A 19,803-nucleotide genomic window follows, 5' to 3' on the forward strand; every position below is an offset into this window, starting at 1 on the left:
TCGAGTTTGTGCTAAATAAAACTGCAAAATAAAAGCCATGACACTTGTGGCGATAACAGCATGCTGGTGTAGAGTGGCCACTGGAGTAGGGAGACTGGCTCCAAAGCCTGTAGAACCTATTGGGGATGGATAAACTCCCTGCCTCCCTGGAGAAATGAAAAACACACTTTCAGAGATCTTGGGACCATGTATTGACTTCTTGTTCCAGAAATACAGAGAACGTACCTGTCTAAGATAACTAAAAATACTACATACTACATCTGACAGAAACACGTCCATTCTGAGCAGTTATTGATTTGCCTTACAGGAATTGATGTGACACAAACTGTTGTGCTATATCTGATTTCTGGTGGGAGAGTAGGGAAGGCTGTGGTAGGGGGGAATTGAGGAAAAGTTGTTGTTTAGCTATACTGGTTGCTCTCCGCCTGCCTCTATGATGTTAACTAAAAAAACTTGACAAACATCTAGACAAACAATACGATTGTGAATGTGCCAAATGCAGTCAGATGGAACTGTTTGATTTATACATGAAAACGTATTAAAAGAAATATAAAAGAAAAAGATTGTGTATCTCCGCACAGGTAGGACTGGCTGTAGGACAATCAGGCAGTGCCGATGGGCTTGTCTGGCAAGTCAGTGTGCGTGTCGGTTTTTGGACTGTTTGGGCACCTGTTTTATGGTGTACTGTGTCCGTTTTTACTGTTGATTTCCCTGGTATTAAAACAAATATTGCCTGCAGGAAGCTCAAATGAATGCAGCCTTCCACAGCTTGCAAAACACTTAAACAGCATGCCTTACAAGTTGAACATTATGGATTATTAGCATTGCCCAGTTTTACAAATATGGGCCACTACTTGTGGCTACCTAATTCAGTAATGAGGGGCAATTTTACCTTGGTTCCCTGGCCTATTTCTGTCCCAGTCCGACCCTGATCTCAGCCAGACAAATTATTATTTTTTTTATTTTAAAAGTTTTATATAGCGCTAGCTTGACCCGTGGGTATCAGAGCACTTTACATACACACAGTAAAAACAGAAGAAAGTTGAATTACATAGTAGGAAGGCGGTAAGGAAGCAAAACAGAGCTAAAAATACAACATGGAAAAATAGGTCAACAGTGCAAGGGAGGGAGAGAAAACAAACAAAGGTGGCTAACACAGTTCGGTCACCAACTATCCTTGAATGTCAAGAGAGAGAGGAGTCCACTCGGATATGGAAGTCTAGGTTTGTTGACGTTGGTCAGCAAAGTATTTGTTGAGGAGATGGAGTTTCAGGTCCCTTTTGAAACGGGAGAAAGAGGGGTTGCATCTGAGGACTCTAGGGTAAGCGTACCACATCCTGGGAGTGTTGCCAGAAAACGATCGGTACTGAGTGGTTTTCTTTTTCAGTTTCGGAGGGATAAGAAGGAGTGAGTTGGAGCTTCTCAGAGTTCTGGATTTCTGCTCTTACCAGTTTGTTGTTTAGGTAGTTGGGGGACGGAGAGTGAAGGGTTTTGTGTGTGATGCAGGCCAGCTTGTAAATACAAATGTGCGAGTCACTGGAGGCTTGAGCCAGGGAGGGGCTGCAGTCTGGTTCTGGCTTGGCTAAGGTCCACTCCCATGAGACTCTCAATCCATAAGCGAGCCGAGAAGAGGTTCTGTTTCCCCTGCCCCCTGGGGGCAGCAGAGGCTATTTACATTTCCGCACTGAAAATGCAAAAGACCCTAGCCATTGGCCAGCGTCTCCTCTGCTGCACCCATTGGGATTGAGAGAACGATGGTAAAGCCCGTGACCGAGATGCCTTGGACGCACAAACGATTTTGCACCTGTGTAGTCAGAGCGCGCTCGCGGGAGACATTCCCACTGAACGGGAAGCACAGGGCAGGGAAGCGAATCACCGTGAGTGAAAATATATATAAAGAGCTGAGGATAACAGAGGGGTAATATGGGGTTTGGGAAGCAAAAACTAAAGAAAGTGAGGTGGAAAAAAATATAAGAGAGATGGAGATGAGAAAATTGCATGTGAAAATATACAGTGGAGACAGAAGAGAAAAAGCCATATAGAGGCAGAGAGAGAAACTGGGGGGCATATTATCAAGACAGGTTGATAATATGCTCTATGGAATTCCAATTGAAGCCCATGTTAGATCTGAAGGAAATCTAACAAGGGGTTCAATTGGAATTCCATAGAGCATATTTCAAGCCCATTATCGCCGTTTTAGCGGCAGTTTTCTGCCGCTAAAGCGGCGATAATTGTATTGCCTGTCTTGATAATATGCCCCGAAGAGAGATGTGGAGGCAGAGAGAGAGGTGGAAAGAGAGAAAAAATTAAAGTCAAGGCAAATAGTTGGAGAAAGAAAGCATTCGCATGACGGATCGGTTCTTGTGTTAGTTCTGGGTGCCACGCCAGACCTGTGACTCGGCTCTCGCTCAGCCCTTTGCATAAGATCCCCGACTTGCCCACCTATTAAACCATAAAAGAAATGACGGTGGTCCTTACCAAGATTGCCTCCACAGACCACCGCTGCAGCGGCGAGGGACCCTGCAGATGCTCCGTAGACACCAGAAGCTGACCTGAGTATTTCGGGGGCCAGGTCCTGGAGCGCTTGAATCACCCGATCTGGTAGACCACCAAGAAGCCTCTCCCCAAGAAGGAGAGGGACACGGAGCCGTTAAGATTGCCGCCCTCCTCTGCCATAGTGGACGGCTTCAGGGTTAAAGCCTTCAAGGCTTGCAATGACCTTGTAGGTACCGTACGTATATAACCTACTTGCAATGCGTTTATTTCACTTTCACCAAGCAGCGACTGGAACTTCGTGTGCCTAGGAAAGCTTGCATGTGAAACTCTGCGCACTAACGGTTGTGCCTGCTGCACCGTGTGCGTCTCTACAGTCTCCTGCGCCTGGGCGCAAACATGAGCTCCGATCATGGGAGTGTTATGACATTAGTGCAGGGGTCTTCAAACTGTGGGGGCGACCCCCAGGGGGGCCGTGGAGCGATGCAAAGGGGGTCGCGCCTTCCCAGTCACTCTTCTTCCCAGGCCCAAGGGCTTCAGCCCCCCTTCTTCCTCCGTCCTCTGTCTCAGCCCGGGCTGCTGCAGTGCAACTCGAGCTGCTGTGGGCTGGGGGCAGTGTCTGGAGTCTTATCTCCGGCAAGTTTTTCACAGGTCTTTAAAGACCATTTACATTTTTACATGCCTTTGTGAACTAGTTACAGAGGCGTAGTTTTTTTCCTGGTTCCAGTACCCCCTGGGTCCCCACTCGGCCTATTCCTTGCATTTGTATTTTACATTTACTGCTGGAGTATAAGAATGCATTTAATAAAAAGGAATCTAAAGTAGGGTTGCTAAAAGAAAAATGCCATGCCATGTTTTGTTTAAAGATCTCCTCTTGACACTAAATAGACTTATAAATAAAAAAGTATGTATGCATTCGTTATGTGACTTTTCTGTCTTTGTTCTCTTTATCAGTATCATTGAGGCAGCCCTAGAACACAATTAAAAGTGCTTTTTATTTATATTTGCTGTTCGAAGTATGCACAGATAAGTGCTGAAAATACAGCTTTAGGTGACTGCTTATTTTTGTACCGACTGGGCCATCAAAATAATCTGCTGGCAACCCTAACCATAGGACTGTAAGTTTGTTGCAGGATCAGCACATTATTTATTTCCTTCACCCTCGATCCCCGATTAATGCCGCAATAGTTTAACTTAGATCTTAAACTCTACGCCGCCTTCAATAACATGCCGAGTTACTTCATGGGTCTGGGAATGCACCCTGCATTCAGACAACTCATTCCTCATTCTCGCCCTTCACTTTCACGCTCACCCTGCACTCACAGCGATCACAATGCACTCACACTGATCACCATGCACTCACACCATTCACCCGCTCACCCTGCACTCACCGTGATCACTCTGCACTCACAATGCACTTGCGCTGCTCACCCTATACCTCACCCTGCAGTCACACAAGTACACTACTCATCCTGCACTCATGTGACACTTCACTCACCTGTTCCCCTCACTGCTCAATATGCAACTCACTCAAACAAGCCCATCAGTAATCATACATTCATTCATCTCATTCTGAACTTGCATCCGCACGTAAATTCATACGCCACCTCACTCACCCAGCAGTCACTCCTCTTGACAAACTCTCACACTGTTGCATCACTCACCGTGCACTCACAGGGGCACTCTTGTCACCCACACAGTGCAGAGGGTTAATGTGCATGCTACAAAGAATATGTACCATGCAGATCACAGAAATGAGTGTGAGGAAACTATGAGTAGCGCTATAAAAAAATTAAATGTTTGTCAGAAAGGTGCTATAGAGAGATGAGGTGCATTGTTGGTGAGTGCAGGTTTAGAAATTTTTGTCAGGAGGGGGTCCTTACGCCTCAAAATGTTGATAGAGGGGCTCTGCATCCAAAAGTTTGAAGACCTCTGCATTAGTGGGATGGAGTTAGTCGCTGGTCTCTCCGCTCCACCCACCAGGCGAACACACAGCCCGTGTCACGGTACGAATGATTCCTTGCGGTCTGTGTGGCCTTGGTAAGGTTAGGCCAAGTTGTTTCATACACTAAGTGGTGGGCAATGCCGTGAATTAAGTAAGATCCGTGGGTCCGGCTGTGCCCCTGGCAGTGCCAGCTCAAACTGCCGCAGAGCGGAAATGCAATGTATGAAGGATTCGTTAGTGCAGTCCGAACGATGCTCAAGGCTATTTGAGATCAAGCAGATTCTCTGTTTTTTTTCTCACTGGCTGCAAGATTAACGCTCTGCTGAATTCCTTCAACTAACATGTTGCATTAGTTGTTAACAAGTGTCTTGTTTATGCTCACCGCCAGCAGGATTGGATTGGGACCAACAATGGGCCTGCGCACACAAAAAGGGACTCACATTTGTGGATTGCTCCTTTTCGCAAACGCTGCTTCAGTGTTTAAGTATTATGTAAAGACGGGGGGGGGGGTTCTTAAAAATGGCATATTTTTTTAACTTCTAGGAGATAAACAAAATAATGCAAAATGACTCTTGTGTACGGATCAGTTCACAATGGTGAACTACAGCTGAATATAAGTGAGCCCACTTCTGCTCAGGCCGTCTGCCCACGCTCAATCTGCATACGTTAATTGGCCATAGAATGACCAACCGTGGTTCGGTCTCACTCCTCTGAGGACAGGAGCAGCCACGCCCTGATTGCTACATACAGAATGACCATGGGCCAGTCTGTGCTCCTACTGCATGTGGCGGCCTCCTCCTGCCTCAGTCTAGGGCTGGACATTCAGTCACATGGAAGAAATGAACAAAAACGCCCATGCTGCCAGGTGACATTCCAGTTCATGAAAAGGTGGTGAAACAATTTTTTTTAAAAAAAGGGTTATGGGTCTTTCACGGTCTCATCATTTTGAAAATGAAGCATTTACAATGTTATATTCAAAAAAGCCATGGTTGCTGCTTTTTTAGGTCTCGTGTGGCGTTGCAGGCCAGAGCCCTGCTCTACCTCCGCAAGAGATTTGTAGGAGAGGATTTTCAGAAGAGGGCTTTAAGCACCGCCCCTCATTTCCATTGGCTGGCGTCTCCGTTTATGCTAAACGGTGGCCAGCCATTGGAAACTAGCTATGTATGTTGCCTCCCTTTGGCTTTTTGTGCCGGCCCACTTGGACTGGCTCGCCTACTTTCCTTCTGTCATAAGTGATTTCTTATCTTTATGGGGCTATGTGTTTAAACACATGGCCCCATAAAGACAAGAGATCGAGGCCTGTTTTGTTTTCCCTCTCGTGTCTTTTCCCAGCTCCTACACCCCACTCTCTCTGCTGTCCCACCCCCCCCTCCCTTCCAATCAATAATGGGGCTCTCTCAGGAAGTTCCGCGTGATTAATTCTCAAAGCTTGTTCCTTTTCTGATTGCACAGTGAATGTGGAAGCCGGGATGACTATCATGCTTTCGCAGTCAGCACCTTAATCTGCAGACTGCACGAAGGCCTGAGCTTGTTTAAACAATTGCATGTGTCACCACCGGTCCTTCATGGAAGAAACACAAAGTGAAACTCACGTTGAACACATGACGTTGTACTGCAAGGACTGTAGCAACGCTTCGCTATCCCTCAATCCTTGTATGTTTATGTGCATCTCCTTTTCTGATCGATTTCATCACTGGCTTCGCTAGTGCCACGTCTTTAGTAACTACCATGCGAAGGTCAGGCAGCACGCCACATTGTCGAATTTGAGTTGTACGTTTATTTCATATTGACTGAATAGCAAGCTCCCTCTAGTCTGTGTTGCAGAGAACCCAAGGTATACAATAGATTTGCCTGCCATTGACTATAACTGTCTCTCTGATAGTGACTACGCTTCCGCACGTGTCACGGCATCCGCAGGCTTGTTATAGGAGTTGTGCCCTGCGCCAAACCCCTCCCCTCGACCGCCACTTCAGTCATAAGTGCAGCCCTCGGTCACATCCCAGACCAACTTTTTGGTCCCTCGGAAAATGTTTGCGACTACCCATGCTGTAGAGAAACATGTTGGATTCTCAAGCTGGTGAGTGGTCTTCGAGGGTCGGACCGCCTACATCTCACACCATCAGTCTACTTTTTGAGTCCCCCCATGCCTTCAACTTACCTTATCACTAAAGGCTCCTCGAGGGGACTTCATTTTTAGGTCTCGCCAATTTGTTGCATGGATTTAAAGCCATTTATGGATCACAGGCAGTCAATCACAGCGTCTGTGACTGACTACCAGAGTTATCTTCGTGTCACCAGTAGAAGTGATCGATGCTTCACGAAAGTCCGATTGGACGCACTCTGCTCGTCCTACCAGCGTGTTACCCCAAAGTATTGTGGCCCATGAAGTAGCGTCGGCGAGTACGCCTATGCCAAAGTTTAAAGTGAAAATGAGTGTCGCGTTAGCCATCCCTGGACACGTGTTTCGAGGTAGTTGCCTCTCGTCAGCAGGGAGTAGGAATGTGTGTGGGGTTGCTGCGTAGGCTGCCATAAAAAGTATTCTCAGGTAAAGTACCACTCAAGGCGCGCAGGTGGACTCCCTGCTGACGAGAGGCAACTACCTCGAAACACGTGTCCAGGGATGGTTAATGCTACACTTACTTTCTCCTAACACTGTGGCACAGGCGTACTCGCCGTCGACACTACATGGACCATAGTTCCTTGGGGCAACTTGCCGGTAAGACGAGCAGAGTGCGGCCAATTGGATGTGTTGTATTGAGGCTCCCTTGAGCCATTGGGCTGACGAGCCCTGGACCAGCACCTGCGCGCCATGAGTGGTACGTTACCTGTTAATACGTTTTTGGCAGTCTACGCGGCACCCCCTTACACTCACCTACTCCCTGCTGACGAGAGGCAACTACCTCGAAACACGTGTCCAGGGATGGCTAATGCTACACTTACTTTCTCCTAACACTGTGGCACAGGCGTACTCGCCGTCGCCACTACATGGACCATAGTTCCTTGGGGCAACTTGCCGGTAAGACGAGCAGAGTGCGGCCAATTGGATGTGTGGATCGATGCTTCACCCCTGGCAAGTCTTCTCAGAGGAAAGGACGCTGATCAGCTAAAATTAAATTGTGCTAAAACTAAACTGCTAATTCCTGCGTCTCGACCCCAGATTCCACTCTCGCATCTCATCCCAGATCCTTTCACTCCCCCCGCCCCTCCACCCCCTTCCCCGGCTTTTCATCACATGAATTACGACAGAAGCGAGGGCATTGGTCTCAAGGAAACAAAGCCATACTCAGCTCCAGGCACCTCCCACGTGCACTTATTCAAGGTGTCACATCTAACCTGCGCTGTGATTTGGGTAGCTGAAATTACCAAAATATTAAAAACTGCAAAAGTGCCAATCATATTATCAAAGAAGTTATTTCATATACCATCCTTAAACTGTTATTCATGTGCTTTGAATCACAAATTTAACTCTTCGAGCTCAGAGGCACTGATGTTATGGTCTGTGAACGGATGAAAGGCTGCGCCGTCTTCAGGTTACACACATACTTGACGACTTGTGCATTAACTCGCTGAGTTATCTCAGTATTTCACAGATTCGCCAGCGAGAGCATGAATGTGGAGCCTGTAGGGAAACATGGTGGATTATCAGCCAGAGGAGTGGTCCTTGAGGGTCGGCCCTCCTACATCTCACACTTGCAATGTCTACTTTCTTGAGTCCATTTCCATTTAACAACTTTATTTAGGCATTCGTGCCATACAAGTTTACACATCATCAGTGACAAAGCAGCAAGGATAAAAAAGATAAATAAAACATATGCAGTATTCAAAGTGCATCGGATTGTCACAGTCACAGTTATTTGGATTTATCAGTGCACGACAATAAGAACAAATCTAAAACGAGCATTAAAAATGCAATAGGTCTCGCCTTTCATTAAGTTAAAGCCCTTTGCTATGCTATACAATACCATTAGCAAAGCAAATGGCTTTAACTTAATCAAAGGCGAGATCTATTACATTTTCAATGCTTGTTATTTTATGCAACTAGCAACCACTGACAAAGCCAATAGTTCTGGCTTGTAGGTGTAACACTACTTGTTGTGTTATATTTTATGTTATGTTATGTTATGTTAGGGTAGCTTATATAGCGCATGGCTACCCCAGCAATGGGGCGTCCCAGCGCTTTGCAGACAAACTAGATACGCAACAACCAGGCCAAGGGTGGGAAAAGCCACAGAAAGTCGTGCTTAAAGAGCGTCAAATAGCCAGGTCTTAATTCTCTTCCTGAAAGACAGGTGATTCGTGGTCGCACGAGCTTCGAGCGGGATTGTGTTCCATAGTTTCGGGGCCAAATATCTGAAGGATCGACCTCCTGCTCTGCTCTTCCGAATCTTAGGAATGTGGGCCAGAAACAGATCTGCAGAACGGAGAGCCCGAGTGGGGACATATAGAGAACTTGGATTTTGCAGAATTTTGGGGCCCGAGGAGTAGAGGATTTTATGGATGAGGCAGAGTGCCTTAAATTGAATGTGCTGCTTTGCAGGCAGCCAGTGCAGACGATGAAGGATGGGGGAGATGTGGCAATTTTTTGGCAGACCGAACAGACTGCGTGCGGCCGCATTCGTAAGAGCGAAGAGTTCGATGGAGAAAGGATCTGCGAGTGCCTTGGGGCTGTCTTTAGCTGGTTTTCACACAACAGCCTCAAATGCAACTCGGACAAATCCGAAATACTATTCTTCGGATGCCCATCAGAACCAGATTGGCAGGGATGGTGGCCTGCTGACATGTCCCCTCCCACTCAGTCCTCTAAGTGGGCTAAGAACCTGGGGGTTAAAATTGACAACGAGCTTTCGCTCAAATCCCAGGTTTCCACTCTTACGGGAACATGCTTTGGGATACTCAGAATGTTGCGCAAGTTCTTTCCCCTTCTCTCGGAGGAACATCGGAGGATTACTGTTCAGGCACTCATAGGGTCCAGATTGGACTATGCAAATGTCCTATATCTGGGTCTGCCTGAATACCTCCTCCAGCGTTTGCAGGTTACTCAGAACGCTGCTGCTCGTGCAATTTTTGGCCTGCACCGTCGCACCAGTGCCTCCAATCTCCTCGTATCCCTTCACTGGCTTCCGGTGCGGAAGAGGATACTTTTCAAGGCCATGACTCTCGCCCATAAGGCCTTGCATGGCAATGGTGCCAAATATCTTCAGAGAAGGCTGGACTTCTATCGACCTGTACGATCCCTCAGGTCAGAAGCTTTGGCTTTGGCTCGGGTGCCACGCATCAAAAGGGCTCGGCTAGGCGGCCGGTCCTTTAGCTTTCTTGCTCCGCAGCTATGGAATTCCTTACCGGTGTCCTTGCGAAACACCGCTAACCTGCTTGCCTTCAGAAAAGACTTAAAAACCTGGCTGTTCACTGGATAATCTGCCCCCTCTTTAGGCCCCTGCTCTTTTTACTATTATGTTTTCCAGCTCTTTCTTTGGTCTGGAGCACAAAAGCGCCGGGACACTCCTTTGGAGTAGCCGTTGCGCTATAAAAGTCCCATTTAACATAACATAACATAACATTCTGAGCTCTTTGAAGCCTGTAAATCGTGGATTGATTGGAACCCAGCATGAGGACATTGCAGTAATCAATATTTGACAGCACCATGGCCTGGATGATCGTCTGACGGACTAGGGGTTCAAAAAAACCCAAGATGGGTCTTAGAGACCGTAGACGGCCATAGCACATGCCTGCCACCTTTTTGGCGTGGGAATCAAGGTCTAGTCGGTTATCGACCATAATACCCAAGTTTTTGACTTCCTTCTTAGGGGTGGGTGCAGGGCCCAATGAAGACGGCCACCACTGATCGTCCCATTTTTGAATCTCCTTTCCAACCAGTAGTACCTCCGTCTTAGATGAATTAAGCTGGAGGCGATTCTCAGTCATCCAGTTAGCAATGGCCGATAGATCTTCCTGGAATTTATTTTTGTCGGCGTTGGTATCACTGGAGAAGGAGAAGATAAACTGTGCGTCGTCCGCATTAGATGTCAATTTGATGTTATGAGCTCTGGCCAGTACGGCCAGGGGGCGGACGTACACATTAAATAATGTGGGGCTAAGTGCGGACCCCTGGGCAACGCCACAGCACAGCGGAAACCTTCCTGATTTATACGGTGGAGCATGGACCTGGAAGGAGCGGTCTGTCAAAAAAGAAACAAACTACTCTAGCGCTCCATCACGGACCCCGATCTCCCACAGTCTTCTTAAGAGGATCTCATGGGAGACCGTGTCGAACGCTGCACTCAAGTCCAGCAGGACCAGTGCCGCTGTACCACCTTGGTCCTGTACCTCCCTCAATTGCTCTGTAACCGCTAAAAGGGCCGATTCAGTACTGTGATTCGCCCGAAAACCGTTTTGGGAGTCATCTAAAATTCCATTAACCTCTAGATAGTTAATCAGAATGGAATTTACATGAGATTCCACTATCTTGGAGAGATATGGTAGCAAGGATATCGTCGGAAATTTTCCGGCTTGGAGGGATCCAAGGTGGGTTTTTTTAATAGAGGGACGACCTTAGCATGCTTCCAGGATCTAGGTATTGCGGTTGATTCCAAGGTTTTATTGATCAGGTTCAGACCTTCTGACAAAATGGGATCCTTATGAAGTCGCGCCATTTCGGGTTTAACAGGATCCTCAGGGGATCCGGATTTAATTTTTACAGTCAGCCTATCCATCTGGTCCGCTGAAATAGATGGGAGGGTGTGAAGGGAATGTGGAAGATCTTGTAAAGTCTCGGCTACGGTAGAGTCAGGGCTTGCAACATTCGAGGGAAAGGACTTATAGATACCCTGTACTTTATTTATAAAGAAGGTGGCAATCTCATTACAGTGAGCATTAGAAGTAATCGTATTACTGGGGCCTTCTGGTGGTTTAGTCATGTCTTTCACCATAGCAAATATTGTTTTAGATTGATTTGCACTTGACAGGATCATGTCAGTATAATATCTAGCCTTAGCTTTTTTTATTAGTTTATGGTACATTTTGGTTGCAGACCTAAATGTAATTTTGGCTTGGGGATCATAGGATTTTCTCCAAGTGCGTTCAAGCAGCTTACATTGCTTTTTTTGTTCAGCAAGTGTCTCTGAGTACCAGAGATGAGGTTGTCCATGTTTGGATTTGGACAGAGTTACGGGAATCAGCTGGTCTAGCGATTTATTAATCCACTCTCTGTATGCGGCATCTGCTTCCTCCAGATTCACCGGCCAAACAGGGCACGTGGTTTTTAGATTGTCTATAAACAGACTGCTGTCTAGTTTGTGCCATGGGCGCCTTGGGATAGGAGGGGGGGGCCTGTCTTTTAAAATTAACAGCTACCTGGATGGAAATATGAACCAAATAATGGTCCGTCCAACTGAGAGGACTTGGAGGAAAGGCAGTGATGGTCGGAATGTTTGAAAACACTGGGTCCAATAAATGGCCTGCTGCATGGGAGGGCCCTTTAATAAATTGTGTAAGTTTGCATGCTTCTAAATCATCTAGGAGACCTCTCACCGTGGGGGTCTCACTGCAATCAAAGTGAAGGTTTAAGTCTCCCAATAGGCTAAAGTTAGCGGACTTCAAAGTCATAGTGGAGATAGTGGCCACCAGGGATTCCTGAAAGGAACTAGCAGGGCCAGGTGGACGGTAAATCAGAAGCCCGGTTAAAGTGAAGGTGTCCAGGATCTTGATCTTAAAAAGATAACTCTCACAGTCCGCAATATTAGTCGGGGAGAGCGAGCAGGAAAAAGAGGATTTAAAAATCACTGCTAGACCTCCCCCTCTCTTTACAGGTCTGTTCTGAAATTGTATTAAGTAACCTGGTGGAAGGGACAAAGTTGGAATGGTTAAAGTATCTTTAGTTAGCCAAGTTTCCGTAAGAAACAATAGGTCAGGGGTCTGGTCAGCCAGAAGATCGTGGATATTCTCATAAAGACTGACCAGAGACCTACAGTTCAAACTGAACACCTTAAGGTGTGTTAGCTTGTCAGGGGGTAATGAGGTCTCTGTAGTCGTGAAGCCACAGTAAGGGCATTGCACCATAGGTGAACCAGGATGGAAGAGGTGGGGGATGCAGACTGATTGATCCCGATAGAAGAGAAGCCCTTCCTGTGTATATGTTGGCATGTTACAGAATAAAGGCACAGGGGGACTGGCAGCGTGCAGCGGACTTAGCGCAGACGGGCTTGCCTTTGGCGCGCCACCGGCGCGCCGCTGCGCGCGTCCGCGCTCTCAGTCCGATTAAGTAGCGAGAGGGGTGTGTGAGGCGTGCAAGGCTAGAGCGCTGACCCGCAATGTCCGGTACAGCCGGAAGGGAGTGCTGGCCCCGACGACCCTCCGCTCAATCGGCACAAGCCGTGGTGGAACGGGGTCAGGGGCAGAGAAGCAGGTAAGACAGCAGTCAGCAGAAGTATGGCAGTATACGGTAAATAAAACGATTAGGACAATTTAAAAACGATTTAAAATGATGTGCAAATATGGGTCAAACATGTGCAAATAAGCAAAGGTTAACGGAAATTCAGCAGCAGGAACAACAGTTTAAAATACTTTTCCGCCGCTAGACTGGCTGAAGAGGATAGAGTGCCTAGCAGTGGCCTCGTAAACTAAGCAGCGCTGCGCGCGTCCGCGCTCTCAGTCCGATTAAGTAGCGAGAGGGGTGTGAGGCGTGCAAGGCTAGAGCGCTGACCTGCAATGTCCGGTACAGCCGGAAGTGAGTGCTGTATATATACATACATATATATATATATATATATCTGGATGCAATAACAGAAGCAGCAAAATACCAGTCCGGCGGCACACTATGCTAAGCACATATTTTTTAACTTAGGTGTTTTCAGCCATGCCCTTTACATTGAACACCCCCTTTGGAGAGACCCCCCAGTTTTTTCATCCCACTTAAAGCCTTGGAAACAACACCGTGTCACATTAGGTCTTGTGGAAAGATTCCCATAGTTAAGGAATTATTGATGATTTTCCTTACTGGTGTGGCAGCAGAGGTAGTTAGATGAATGTTCTTCAATATTTGTAGACAAGGGTCAGAAGGGCTGCCGGTAGACCTGCTTGCTTTGACCAGATCCATAAGTTTTTGTGACATTTGTTTGAAGGAATGGAGAGGTTGAGTGAGCCTACTGTTGGAGGGGATTTTTGGAAGTGGGTTGGCACTGGTGGCTTTCCTTTGTTTTAAATAGGAGTCCAACGTGTCTGCTTTGGTTGTATAATGATTTGCCAGTTGGTTTGTGAATTGTTTAGTAATGGGATGAGTTCTTTCTTTGCATTTAGGCTTACGAAATTCAGTGAGACTTTTATAAAATCCTTTATTTGCACATTTAGCATTTTCAATAGTAAATTTTTGTAGCTTTTTTTGATTGCTGACTTGTACAATCTGTTAAGTTTCCGTAGGTGAAGTTTGTCTTCATTGCTGTTTGGAAAGCGGCAACGCATCTGACTCAAAACAATTTGCTTGTTTATCTCTTCTAGTTCTATATTTCTCCAAAGTGCATGTTTTCCTTTGTCCTGTTTTGTTGTTCTGAGTGGTATTAGGTTATCAAAACCTTCATGTAGCCACTTAAATTTTTTTTTTTTAACAGACTTATTGTGTCTAGATCTGTGTTGGATGTCAGTTGTGTGCCTAAGTATTCAAAATTGAGTTTGTTCTATGGTCGATATGTGGATGAATGTAATGTTGTTTTAGCTGTGTTGCTTTGTGGTGTGTTATGTTGGAAAGCTAGCAAATGGTGGCCTGACCATGTGACTGGAATACTCATTTGAAAGGTAACTAGTTTCGGATTTGCAAAAAAAACATCTAGGTTGTGTCCAGCGATATGTGTGGGTTTGTGGACGATCAGATATAGGTTCAGTGTGACTAGGCCAGTGATGATGGTTTTGGGATGGGGCATATTTGGCTTGTCAAACTAAATGTTTTGTCACCAATAATGCATAGGTTGGAGTGTAGTACTATCGGTTTAGAAACTGCTGCTAGAAATGTTTCTAGGAACGTTGCATTGTTAGGAGGAGGTTGGTAAAGGAGAAGGAAGATACAGGAGGAAGTTGGTGTAGGGTTGCATCTGGTGAAGAGGGCCTCAAAACCTTGTATGGAAATGTAACCGGCTTCAGTGAGATGTTTTGTTTGCTTGAATATAACAGCTAGTTCACTGTCTATATGATTTTTTGTGATAGTTTGATAGCCGAGAAATGCCTTTATGCAACACAGGAGCCATGTCATCTCCCAACCATGATTCAGTTATGAAGAGTAAGTCAGATTTTGTGTCAATGAGTAAGTCGTAGATGTGATGCTTGTTTTTAGGGAGCGATCAAGCATTTATTAAAAAGCAGCATAGAGATTGAGTTTTGGTGGGAGTGTGACTTTGTTTCCTAGAAGAGTGAGCAGTATTTTTGGAACTTATAGCAGGTGTGTCATTAGTGCTGGTATTCGTTGTATGAGGATAGCAATAGTATTTCTTTTCTAGACCGTAATATTTGTCCAGCAGCCTTAGAAGGCCTTTTGATGGGTCCTTCTGTGTAGGTGGTGGAGATGGCGATTGAGCGGGAGTTGGTGAGCTGTGATGTTTCATCACAAAAAGGGGGTGGGGTCCAAGGAGATTTAGAGACCTGCAAGGGTTAGCTCCCGACCCATAAATATACCACAATGATGAAGCCCTTGGGTCTTAAAGATAATAAACAACTGTCAACATAAAGACCTAGCCACAAAGGGGTATACCTTTAAAAGGATGGATTTCCTCACCCACCAAAGGTGGCATGCTTCATCATTGGGATTCTACTCTTGCCTTGATGCCTAGTTAAGGTATGGGCTGCAACCCCCTTTCTGAAAGGGAGGAGTTCGGGGATTTTTTTGTAAGGGAGGGTATGCTAAATGCGACAGCGATGACCTCAAGGTAATGAGGGTAGCAGAGCAAGTGATAATAAAACTAGCTCCAAGGTTCACGATAGCCCTTTATTCATGCATCCCTGAGCAAGGATTAAAAACAGGGCACTTGTGGGAAAAACCTATATCCACAGTTGGTGCCAATATGTGGTCAACATGTTTCAGCCTTTACACCCTGCCCATGTCCTCTGCACCTGTAGCCTCGACGCCCGGGCTTAGCCCTAACGTTCAATAGCCCAATATCAGGTGACACCTTTGGCCAATGAGAACCTTAACCCTAACCAATCAGCACACTGACCTTAAGCCTTGGAAGCAATAGGAGACAAAGTCCTTACAACCAAACACAGCCATAGCAGTAAATAAGAAACCAAACCCTAAGTCCAACAGAACCCCTAGCCCTAGGAACCAATCAGAACCCTAACTCTAAGTTCAATAGGAACCCAAGATATAGGAACCAATCAGAGCACAGATGTAACAACCAGTAGGGAACTTATATAAGGGGCATGTGACCTTAAGCACAGGCTGCTGGGCCGGGGGCTGGGGCAGGTGGCTAGGAGCTGATCCTCAAGTTAGAGTCTCCTTGGATACAGACTGGCTCAATCCACACTCTGGAGTTCCTGTTCAATTCTCTGCAGGTAAGAGGCCAAATCTAAGCCACTAAAATACTGCTTAAACACTTAAACAATTCACTCTTCTACCCAAAAACAAGTGAAGTGCTACATATACTTTCCAAATACAGTTTAAACCCTAAGTGCAGATATAAGTAGTATCAAAGAACACTCTGCTTAGCCTCTGAGGTGTATTTTGCTAGCTAAGACAAAAGGGAGCTGGAGGTGGATTGCCACAAACAGGCCTTAGCACAGTATAGCGACAACTAGGATAGAAATTTAAGCAGTCACAGGTAGGTAAAACCAGCAGTTTTAAAGTACAAAGATCACAAACCAAGAAGTAAATTTAAGCAGTCACGGTCAAGTAAAAACAGTAGTTTTAAAGTACAAAGTGAATGGATGCGCTTTTGGCAGCTGGCTACCGTTATAACACATAAAAAAATCTAAAAGCAGCTTCAGTGCCATCCACATGGCTGCCCATGGAGTCAGTCCGGAGTTTGGAGAGGGTCCTTGATGGAGGGGGGAGGGGGTATTAAAAGCGCATAATTGATTCCATGACTGGCAGAAAGAAGCTTGGCGGCAGCAGTAGCCCCATGTACAACATGAGATGCTTAGCAGAGTGGGGGGTACCAGAACTGCTGTGCTCTAAGCTTTCAGAGATTTTTTGGATATGTTTGACTATAAAGTCAGCACTATAAGTACGCATGTAACCATTCTGGCGCGTTTCGAAGTGCAGTGCGTGGGCTACACACTCTGAAGGTATTTTTTAAATTTCATTTGTCATCGAGTACTCCATGAAAGTGCATCTGTAGGTTGTCTTTTCTCCTCTCTGGCATGTTAACACACCACCCCTGCTGCTTTTAACCCATCACGTCCTCCTCACTGCTCTCAGTTCTATTAACCTGCGTAAGCCACATCCCACGTACTCGTCCGTGTTCCCAAAGGTATTGTATTGTAGAGCTGTACATGAGCCTCATATACATCACACATAAACAGTTTCTCTCTCTGATGGAAAATTATTTACCAGCGTACACATTGTTTTCCTGACTACTTTACGCAGGATAGTTTGCTCAGTATTTTCTGAAGGCTTGGAAAATTTCCATGTGAATTTATTTTAAGAATCGCCACTAAGTGGGATCAGCCGAGCTGTGCTTATAAAAGTATACTACCTCATGCTAAAACCTGCAGCAAATGTTCATTACTTAGGAGACACGCTGCTGGATAATGTCTCGTCTGAGAAAAAGACGAGACCTGATTCAGAAATGCTTTTCCCCAATGTGCACTATTGCAAATTGGGACAAATCATATATCGTGCAAAGGCTAATTCACAGAGAAAACTTGTGCATGTGCAGAAGAGGTGCATGCACACAATCGATTTTAAGCACATGTATCATGCCACCAGATACTGTCCACGTGAGGTCAGACATGCGTTCACCTGATACTCTTCCTCTTTCGTTTGCCCTAGGACTGCTTTCACCCACCCCCTCCCTCTTTTGCGTGCCCCATTTATTTCACCAGCCCCCTCCCTTGTTGCTTATAACCACCTTGCAAATATTCACTTTAAATTGGTGCCTTGCCAATTCCACTGCAAAGTAAGAAATTGCATACAATGAAAGTGTATGCAATCGCCCCAGCCCTCCCTGTACCTTATATTCATCTGCTCATACCCATGCCACAACTAATATGCTGATAACTCACTGACTATGCAGCACTAAATCCAAATCCCTGACCGGATGTCGATGATAGTAGCCTTGCTTCCAGGGGTCTGATTGCTAAGGTAACTGTACTTTATTAACTTTTGAAGGAAACATTTACACAGATCAAGTCGTTTGTGCATACCGCACTACAGTGGCTTCCCCTTTTAAGGTTGTGGCCACTTACATATCTGACTAATGATGGAGACTACAAAGTTATTACTTGTGCTCTGGTTTAAATGGGCAAGTTAATTGGTGACTCTTCGGAGAAACACAGATCATGTAGAGAGTCAGATGTGCTCAGACATGGCATCTTGTGCTGGTCTCTACTAGTGGCATACACCTTTTATTTATTTATTTATTTATTTATTTAGTACGGTGGGACCCAATTCAGTCACAGTAAACCCACAGGCACTGCATGGATTTCGCTTTGCCAATGCTTGTTTTGTTTAGTTATGGTTTCACTCTCCTGTGCAGCAGGATTCCCCCTCACTGCAGTTCTCTAATAAAACACGAGAGTGGATGCGACAGTCACCATCTGTCTCTGGACTCGTGCTTAATTAAGGCGCCTATTTTCATAAATACAGGAAGCGGGGAATCAAGGGAGAAAAGTAGGACTGAAAACTGGAGTGGGGGGGGGGGGTGAATGTCACAGGTTTAAAAGCATGGGCAACATCACGCTATATAAAAGTGCCAATTTTTTGGGAGAAATGTAGGAGACGGAGTACAAACACATGCACTTGTATGGAGCGTAGAAACGAAAGAAGAAAAGAAAAAAAAGCACCTTGCCAGTGGAAGTACACTGGCTGGCAGCTGTAAATAGTACTTGGTCCAAGCTGCGGCGAGCAGCAGAGGAAAGAAGAAGTTGAAACCTGATGACGGGACTCTGATGCTGTAGTCCAGCGAGAAGCCAGAAAATGAGTGACCAGGAAGTCTACCAATAGTAAGTAATAGGCTGGCTGTAAGCCCCTTTTAAGATTTTTTTTTAATTGCAAGAGATTGCGCAAGCGCTGTGTAGGGGAAACCTAAACAAGGTTTGGAGCCCGTAGATTGCTTACCATTTGTTGGCTGCAGTGTCCCTCTTGTTTGCAGCCTCAATTGGCCAGTGCTGGCAAAACACCACTTATGATCCTATCAGTGAAGCAGGGACCAAACGTAAATTGATTCAGCTTAATTCAGTGCCCGAACGCCGCTCCCAATGTGATTTAAGTACCATTTATTCACCCTCTCTCTCACACTGCCTGCAGCTCCCCCCAAAGCACTATTTTTTTGTTTCTTCTTCCCCAGTCATTAGTTCCTACACGCTGCTGGTTTCTTCTCGTTTCCCCCATTGTCGCTTCGTCCTTGTCAAACCTGCCTATCATTGTTTGACCTCCAGTCCCTCCATGTTAGACCTCCTTGAGTGGATACTCTTACTCATCGGCAAAACTCTGCCCCCCTCCCTCCATGGTTGCTTTACTCACTGATGCCCCCCTTGGGAAATAAGCCAGAGATGACCCTGTTATATTGTACTTGTTTATTATTATTTTTAATTTTGCTTGTTCTTTCATGGTACCCGAGCAACTTCCAGTTCTCCGATAGGACCGCACTGGTAGTTTATTTCTGGTCTTCCTCGCTTAGGGGAGGCATCTGGGAGGTGCTTGCGCATCTTGAGTTTCCAGAGTGAAGCTGTTGGCTGGAATCACACTTGAAGTTGGTCTTAACACTGCTGGGTTCCACTGAGTAGCCACAATCCTTTGGCCTAGTTTCCTGCAGAGAGGTTGCTAGGTGCACAGGGTGACGCTTTATTTCCTCGCTGCTGTCAGAGTTTTCACCATCTAAGCTTCTATGGATTCCCATGCCAATCAGAATTAGTTGTAGTTTCCTAACTGCCTCGAAATCCAAAGGGAGGCATAGAAGTACGCCCAAATAATTAATGACAGGATAATTTACTATAATTTATATACATGCTCAGTAGAGGCGGCCTCCATTTAGCAGCTGTAACCACAATGAGGGTATACAGGTTTCTGCCCCACCCTGGCTGAGATAAGAGGGTTAATTTTTATCTTTATATTCAACTTTTCACGTGCACTTCACTTTTTTATCATGTTGGTCCTGAAGAAGCGCTAACGACCTACGGGCGACGGAAGCGCGAAACATGTTGGCCTTGTATATTGACAACCTGGCAAA

The 19,803-nt window shown here is 45.9% G+C and overlaps 1 pseudogene; it reads right to left on the reverse strand.

Moving 5' to 3' along the window:
• The window catches only part of LOC146770455 (omega-hydroxyceramide transacylase-like), a 531,347-nt pseudogene extending 528,671 nt beyond the window's left edge, over positions 1-2,676 (reverse strand).
• Between the last annotated feature and the right edge of the window lie 17,127 nt (positions 2,677-19,803).

This window comes from Triturus cristatus, unplaced genomic scaffold (assembly GCF_964204655.1).
Source record: "Triturus cristatus unplaced genomic scaffold, aTriCri1.1 SCAFFOLD_105, whole genome shotgun sequence".
Classification (NCBI taxonomy): domain Eukaryota; kingdom Metazoa; phylum Chordata; class Amphibia; order Caudata; family Salamandridae; genus Triturus; species Triturus cristatus.